This window comes from Euprymna scolopes, chromosome 40, assembly GCF_053919585.1.
Source record: "Euprymna scolopes isolate OS-2025 chromosome 40, ASM5391958v1, whole genome shotgun sequence".
NCBI classification, from domain to species: domain Eukaryota; kingdom Metazoa; phylum Mollusca; class Cephalopoda; order Sepiida; family Sepiolidae; genus Euprymna; species Euprymna scolopes.
The window spans coordinates 35,662,086-35,669,894 of NC_136521.1; positions in this window are offsets into that span (position 1 = coordinate 35,662,086).

Below are 7,809 nucleotides of genomic sequence, written 5' to 3' on the forward strand. Positions count from 1 at the left end.
TTGTGTTTATTAGTCTCATATATAAAAATTACAGTACATTATCACACATATATGTGTTAGATTTTTTCAATAAATAAATTTGAGTTTACTGACCTGTAACTCGAACATCTACCGTTTATTTAAGTTATTCACCATTTATGACGGCACTAAGTGTGTATTGTGTCAAGATAAAAACAAACAAGTCAAACGTTGTGCCGTATCCCATTTTTGTGAGGAAGGTGATGGATAAGGTCAAGCAAGCAAGACAGGATACAAATCTTAATGCATTGCAAAAGGATGATTAAGCTATATGGCATTCCTGGACGAATGCTTAACATAAGCAGATCCTTCTTAGATGGAAGAAAAATTCCAGGTTGTCCTCAATGGCCACATAACTTGATATTAATACAGGGATCCCTCAGAGGGTCGATCATTGGACAGAAATTTGGCTGCCAAAGGGTCAAAGTTCAGCGATTTGACCTTTTAAGACTCTATCAAACTCCTCCGCCAATTTTGGGTCTAAACACTTGAAATTTTAGATGTAGGTTACTTGGACATGGATCACTTTTTCATTCGATTTGATTCCAAAGCAATAAATGTTAAGGGTCAAAATTTGGGCCAGAGTTAAAAATTTGTCCTCTGCGGTCTCTACCAAATTACTCAGCCAATTTTTGGTTTAAACATTTGAAATTTTACATCAAGTGTATTCAGACATAGGGCCAGCTTTTTAATCGTTTTTGCTGAAAATTTGGCTGCCAAGGGTCACGGTTCAAAAGATTTAACCTTTGTGGTCTCTAGCAAACTATTTAGCCAATTTTGGGTCTAAACATTTGAAATTTTACATAAAAGATAATCAGACATTTTGGGCGAAAATTTGGCTGCCAAGATGTCAAAGTTGAAAGAGTTGACCTTTGCAGACTCTACCAAACTCCACTGCCAATTTTGGGTCTAAACACTTGAAATTTTAGATGAAGGTTACCTGGACATAAATCAATCTTTTTAATATATACATACATACGCACATAAAGTTATGAACAGTTCATAGGGCCCGAGCAAAGCCGAGCTGAACTGTTAGTACCAAATTAAATTACATCATCAACATCGCCTAAAATCTATTAAAATATCTAATTAAAAATGCATCTGATGTCGTTCTGCGTTAGATGTGAAACCAACTAAAATACACTTCTTTAACCTGTCTTTTACGATCATAATATTTTTTTCAAACGAGTCACCGTGTATCAAAGCCTACAGGTCAGTCGAAGATAAAGGTTATTGTGTTTGACAGGTAGGCAGCGAAACACCGATGGGATTAGTAATGGTGGTTGTAATTGATCAAAGATTGATCAACCACAATTTGTTTACATTGGACTTGAAATCAGCAATGTTAAAATAATCTGAAAAGTAGTCCCTTGTCACTGTGTTCAACTGACGGGTAGTTCTAAAAAAAGAAACTTTGCTCAGAAATTCCGCTTAGTTCTAAGTACACAGAAGGTGACAGTTAATTTTTGGACGGTGGTTGTAGCTAGATGGATTTTTGTTGTGAATGTTTTACATGTTTTAGAGATATAGATTGCATCTCCGCGAGGCACCTGTTATAAAATGCGGGACATCATTGGCTGTAATACGGACCAAATAGCGAGTATCTACGATTAAGAGAAGTTATTGCAAAAATTGTGATTTCAATTTGTCTATGATCTTGATCTTTGATGTAAGTATGCCAACATTAAATCACTTTAGTTAGAGAATGGCAGATATGTTGAACTAGTTTGGTGATGATTGGTCAAGTGATGAAGATGTAAAGCAGAACATAAATACAAAAGATGGTGATGAATTCGAGCGAAAGCATAACATCACTTGCGAAAGTATAATAATCTTGAAGTGATGCTAATGATTTTCCAACCCTGATTCTGTATACATTAAATTGACACAATGATCAATAGATAAATATCAACATTTAGATTTTTTTTTTTTGTGTGCAATCGTTTTTTTTTTATTTTCATTTTATATAAAGAATTAAATAAAAAGACTTTTTTCACTATCAATCTATACGCTCGATAAAACTGAGGTTTTGCAAGCACTGAATCGGACGTTACCTGCGATGGTGACCACGTCTCGCCTGGTTGGACGTCAGCGAAAGTTCTCCCGTGCGAAGCAAGTCGAAAACGAGGCTACGTTTAAATAACCCGACAGCCATTAATCAGATCTGAAATCAGTCGAATGTGTTGTTTTGAATTTTACATTGCCAGTCAAGCGAAGTTTCGAAAAAAATTGTATTAATTTAGTTTTTTTTTTGGAGGTGGCGTCTTTTATTATAATCTGTTCCTTAAAATTGCTAGCACAACTATCATAACTATTTCTTTGATTTTCTTCCTTTCTTCCTTTCTTTCTTTCTTTCTTTCTTTCTTTCTTCTTCTTCTTGTCTTTGTACTTGTTGCTCTCCTTTGTCTTTTTCCTTTTCTTCTTCTTCGTCTTGTTCTTCCCTTTTTTGTTTTTATACTTGTTGTTGTTGTTCTTTCCTTTCCTCTTCTTTTTCTTCTTTTTTTTCTTCTTCGTTTTGTTTCTTGTTCTAGTACTTGTTATTCTTGGCTTTATTCTTCGTAATCCTTTTGTTGTTGTTGTTGTTGTTGTTGTTGTTCTTGTTCTTGTTCTTCTTCTTCTTCTTGAACGAGAAAAGACGTGTTTAGGACACACACGTCGAGCGACCGATGTAATGGGATATTTGTTTATGAATCACGTCTCTCTTTCTCCCTATCATATGCGGGCGACGTTTCTGTTTCAGCAATTTGGAATTAACCTTTGTATAAAAAACGAGTGTCAGTGTGAGTTTACCAAGAAACCAAATGCAATCTGGGCTCACAACTATGATGGCGACGACAACACCGAGGTGAACATTGCGTGTGTAAAAACATAATGCACATCAGCATTTCCAATACATGCAGTTTAATAGACATGTGTTACATGAAAGGGATGTTCCCCTCTCATGTAAGTAAGAAGACATACTAGATAAGTGAAAATGATACTAAGAAAAGGCTAGAATCGAACCCTGTAAGCAAGTGTTAAAGATAATGGAAAACGGAGTGTTAGGATTTCAGTCTATTGTAAATTCTATAAGAATAGATAAATATTATTAAAGTTGGAATAAGAGTCGATTGTCCATTCTTTTAGAAATCTAGATATTAAATATGTCAGTTAAATGAATGCACAATGCGAGTTAAAATATATTGTTTAAAACTAGGTTAGATATTAAACAATTAGAACTGAGGATTCTTTGTTTGCCAAAAATGTGTTGAACGGACATGTGTAGAAAACGTGGTATAGTCACGTAGGAAGACGTCATAAATAAAGGAGATTTCTTGATACAACATATGCAGTAGAAAATTTCTGGAATACTATCTAGATATTAAGAATCTTGTCCCCTAATCCTTACTTAGTCTATTGTTAATTCTATAAGAATAGATAAATATTATTAGTGTTGTAAAAAGAGTCGATTGTCCATTTTTTAAGAAATCTAGATATTACGTATGTCAGTTAAATGAATGCACAATACGAGTTAAAATATATTGTTTAAAAATATCTTAGATATTAAACAATTAGAATTGAGGATTTTTTGTTTGCTAAAAATGTATTGGACGGACATGTGTAGGGAACATGATATAGTCACGTTGGAAGACAGTACACTTCTGACGTCATAAACAAAGGAGATTTCTCTATATATCGAATCTGTGGGTTCGAAGAAAGAAAGTTGATGAGTGAGAGTCAGAGAGAGAATCAGGAGAGATCGAGAGGATGTAAGCGATAAGGCTTGAGTTCCTGACATCACCGATCGGCCGGTTGAAGAATAAAGAAACCAACTATGTTTGTAACTGTCTCGTGTCGTCATTCCTTACAACATAAAAGGTAAATGTGTTTTTATCATCATCTTGTAACGAACTTTGCATAACCCTTCCAAGTATTACGTGTCCTCCTCTTCATCATCAATAATGTATCTCCTCTATATGTGTTAAGAAAAGTCATCCCAGGCCGATTTAAATGTCTCCCTTATTATCATCACAACCGCTATGATGTACAAAGAACTGTTATAAATGTCTTCCCCTTGGAATTGTCATCACTATGGTTATTCATGTATGAATCCTCGTTATATGTATCATCGTTATATTTGTGCCCCAATATGAACTCCCGTTATCTTGAAATATATACCTCCTATACAACATCTTGCGATTTGAGTGCCGTGATCATTTTATTATGCAAGAATAAAAAATAACGAACTATACCACGGAACACAACCAAGGGTTCTTTTGAAAAAAAAAACAAAAACAAAAACAAAAACAAACAAACAAACAAACAAACAAACAAACACAACGTGAAGAAAAAACTGCTAGACGAAATATACACATAAACACAACAATAAAGAAAAAAAAGAGAAGAGAATACATACTCTCACAATATGAAAAAATGTGTTAAGGAAAAAAGAAACATAGTCACAAAATACGGCCCTCAAAACACAAAAAAAATATGCCGCAAAAGGAAAAGAGAGAAGTCGTGGAAATGAAAAAAAAAACAAAAAAAAAAAAACAAAAAAAAAAACACTCACACACGAAAATGCAAAATCAAAAAATATGAGTACATTCAGCGTAAAATTCATTGATAAATGAAATTGCATTGTTTTGAAATACCCACACACACACACACACACACACACACACACACACACACACACACACACACACACACACATATAATGTAAAAAAAAATAGAATGCAACGAGAAGTTGGGATCATTCAATAGTATGGTTTGGAAATTTGTAGGAAGTGTCGGATTGTTTGGGTCGCCAATCAAAGATTTTTCACAAGTGTCAATATCAGACAGCGTGTGCGATAAACTTTTATTGAAATGGCATTTTTGTGCTTATAGTGAACTTTTCAGCTTTCCAGGTGTATTTTTTTGTTTTTGCAAAAATGGGGACAATTTTGAACGTTGAGTTTATATAGATGACTAGAAATCACCAATTTTTTTTTCTGCGTGTTCCAGTGTTTTTAACATACTTTTGTTGTTATTGTTGTTGATTACAGAAAAATAAATTTTTTTGAGAAAAGTTGTAACTGGAACGTTTTTTTGTTTGGATCATAGTTAAATGTGTTATACATGAGGAAATGTAATGTAATGATGAATTTTGTTTTGAAGAAAACGTTATATGATGTTTGAACAAATATAATCAAAAATTGTTTTAAATGTATGTTTGACGTATTGTAATTGTCGTCAGGAATTCACGGTCCTGGATATGACCTAAAACTATATCCGATGGTGAGGCCTCAGCTTGCGGGCCTTGGGGAGTGTGGGATCACCCTTTAATTGCCATTGCTCCCAGTTTCACTCTGACCCGGAGTGGTAGTACCTGTTAGGGTCCCAACTATGGGTTAAATAGAATCCGACTTAAAAAACAAATATACCCCATTAAAAATCGTTCCTCAAAATAACTAGATTCGGCATTAAATAACCTGAAAAGGGTTGATATGCCGTAAAACAAAAATAACCGACCATCGTCAGGAATTCAAGCCACAATGAAGTAGATAAATTAAAATGAAAAAAAAAGAAACAATGATTAAGACGAATGGTTGGCCTAGGAATAAGTTAGAATTTCAAAGAGGAGACAAGAGAAAATTACGTAAACGGGTATTTTGAGAGGTTCGGATGTGATAAGCCAAAAGAGATAATTTTTTCTTTGTTTTTTCAAATTATTTTTGATGTCCATACCATTTTTCGCAAGAAGAGTAACTTGCTAGGGAACAGCACTATATGTGCCCCTATAGGAAAATACAGATGGAAACCTGCGATATTGTGGACTTTTAAAGCAAGCCGCAAGTAACGGCTTCGAGCAGATGATAAGCCTCGGCACAACCAATTTAAAAGGCAGGCGTTGGACAGGATACGAGAATTCTTTAGGGTACCAACGAGTAGTACCACGAGCAAATCACATATAGTAATAAGAAGGGAGAAAGGATAAAATATGTCTTATGACATATTTATACGTAGGAAGAAAAAGATAAATCCTTATATATATACTTTTTAGAGATGAATGTATGCGGGATATCCCTGTTTTGGGATCTTGGACGCCCTAATGTGAAAAATGAAATCACAGAAATCCGGGTCATAGTTAGAATTCAGTGCGCAAGTAGGAAATTTGGCGCAGGGGTTGGGGGGTTATTTAGTTAAGGGTCGTGTTTTCTAAATCTTTGTCGAGTTCTAGGAGTTCAAGCAAGGAAATCCGAGCGAATCAGTGTGATGAAAAGGTGTATCTTGATAATTAGAAGCTAACCACAAAGATTTAAGAAAATGAACTTTGATGTATGTCCCAAAAGAAATAAAATAGTTAGAAAATGAGACAAAGCTCTAATTAGTAGGAAAACCATGTGAAAGAAAGGATCAGAACATATTTGGACAAAGAGTCGTCGGATCGTTGAAGAAGTAAAATGGGACCCCGGTTACGGCATAAGGGTGGCTACATGGAGCAGCTGATGAAGATCATAGGAGGTACTACCCTACATACAAAAAGAATATGCCAGGGAGATCAAATAGAGATTCTGGTCTAAAATAACTATGGAGTCAGTTGGAAAAGGCCTGACTAAAAGAGATTTTTTTTTTATGGTGTTTGATCTTTTTTAGCCAAGTGGTTGTACGAATATAGACAAAAATGCACTGGAGTTTAAAAATGCGTACATTCTTTGAAAAATAGGAAGGGAAGGAGTGTTACCTGAAAAGGATGCCCCCTTCTCATGAAGACATACTAGATAAGTGAAAATGACACTAAGAAAAGGCTAGAATCGAACCCTGTAAGCAAGTGTTTAAGATAACGGAAAACGGAATGTTAGCATTTCAGTCCATTGTTAATTCTATAAGAAACAGTTAAATATTGTTTATGTCGGAAAAAGAGTCGATTGTCCGTTTTCTTTTTTTAGAAATCTGGATATTAAATATGTCAGTTAAATGAATGCGCAATGCGAGTTAAAATATATTGTTTAAAAATAGGCCAAGTTGCGGGTGAAGGAATTAATATTTTTGGCTAATTTTTAGATATTTGTCGTCGGAAGGGTCAAGCTTCAAAATGATACCGATCTCGTGAAAATCCGTCTCCTCTGTTGAAATTTTTTCGAGACATACATACATACATACATACATACATACACACATACATGATGATTGCAACGTCTTGTCAGACGAGTGCCACTCTCTCAGACATTTAAAATCCATGAGCCCAAATGCCTAAGGGAGTATCTATACAAAGATGATGTTACAGAGTCTTAGCTTTGTACGACAGCTAAGTCTCTCTCTCGGTTCAAAATGTTGAGATCCAGCAACAAGCAAGAGCAAGATAGCCAGCAACAAATTAAACTGCAGACCAGCTTAATGCGGTACAAACATACATACATACATACATACATACATACATACATACATAAATACATACATTTTCGCTTTTATATATATATACATATAGAAGATTACATATTTTTTGGGGATTAGGAGCTAAAAATTAAAAAAAAATCATGCATACTGTTGTTCTACAATAGAAAATTTAAAATAAATATAATAAATTATCATAAATGTTGATCTTAGAGAAAGATCTCTAGTCTGTAACGGAATAAATCGTAACATTCAACGCTGCCTTGACTGTTCAACACCCATCCTAATAGACTAGAATGCCCCGTGATAAAATCCTTTAAAGTCTGCTCTTCTCCACTGAACTCAGCCACACATAAAGTAAACCCGCACACATACACACACGACGTAACTTTGAAACTAACTTTCTGACACTTTTGTCTATTTCACATTCAA